This window comes from Chinchilla lanigera, unplaced genomic scaffold (genome assembly GCF_000276665.1).
Source record: "Chinchilla lanigera isolate Chin_1 unplaced genomic scaffold, ChiLan1.0 scaffold00137, whole genome shotgun sequence".
Taxonomy (NCBI): domain Eukaryota; kingdom Metazoa; phylum Chordata; class Mammalia; order Rodentia; family Chinchillidae; genus Chinchilla; species Chinchilla lanigera.
The window spans coordinates 1,675,588-1,676,118 of NW_004955538.1; the positions used below are offsets into that span (position 1 = coordinate 1,675,588).

At 46.1% G+C, this 531-nt stretch overlaps 1 protein-coding gene across 3 annotated transcripts in view; it reads left to right on the forward strand.

Moving 5' to 3' along the window:
- The window catches only part of Tecpr2 (tectonin beta-propeller repeat containing 2), a 75,158-nt gene that overhangs the window by 17,411 nt on the left and 57,216 nt on the right, over positions 1-531 (forward strand). The window lies entirely within an intron of this gene.

Below are 531 nucleotides of genomic sequence, written 5' to 3' on the forward strand. Positions count from 1 at the left end.
AGTCACAGGAGGCAACGAGAGCATTTGGGAAAGTAATGACCGAAAACTTCGCAAATTTGCCAAAAGGCACAAATACAGCTGTCCAAGTTCAGTGAGCACCAAGTAAAGTGAACTCTAACACACACTGACCATATTCTAATGAAGCTTTCAGGAGCCAGAGGCAAAGGGAGAAGCTGGAAAGCAAGGAGAGAAATGACTCCTTGCATACAGGGGACCTAGGTATGGTGATGAGCAGGTTTCTCAGCAGAAACATGAGGCTGGGAGGCTGGGCTGATGTGTTCAAGGTGCTAAAAAGAAACGTGTCTTGGTTCTGTGTACATCCCTTTCTCCTTCCTTCCCTCCCTGCCTCGGTCCCTTTCTCATTTCCTAACTCATCCTGTGAGGCCAGAGTCACTTTGATAATAAAGCCAGACAAGAGCACCACAAGAAAAGAAAACTAAGGAATATATACCTTACGAACATTGACGCAAAAAGCCCTGAACTGTTGGTATACATTCTGTTTCTGCCTGGGGTGACAGGTCCCGTGAACAA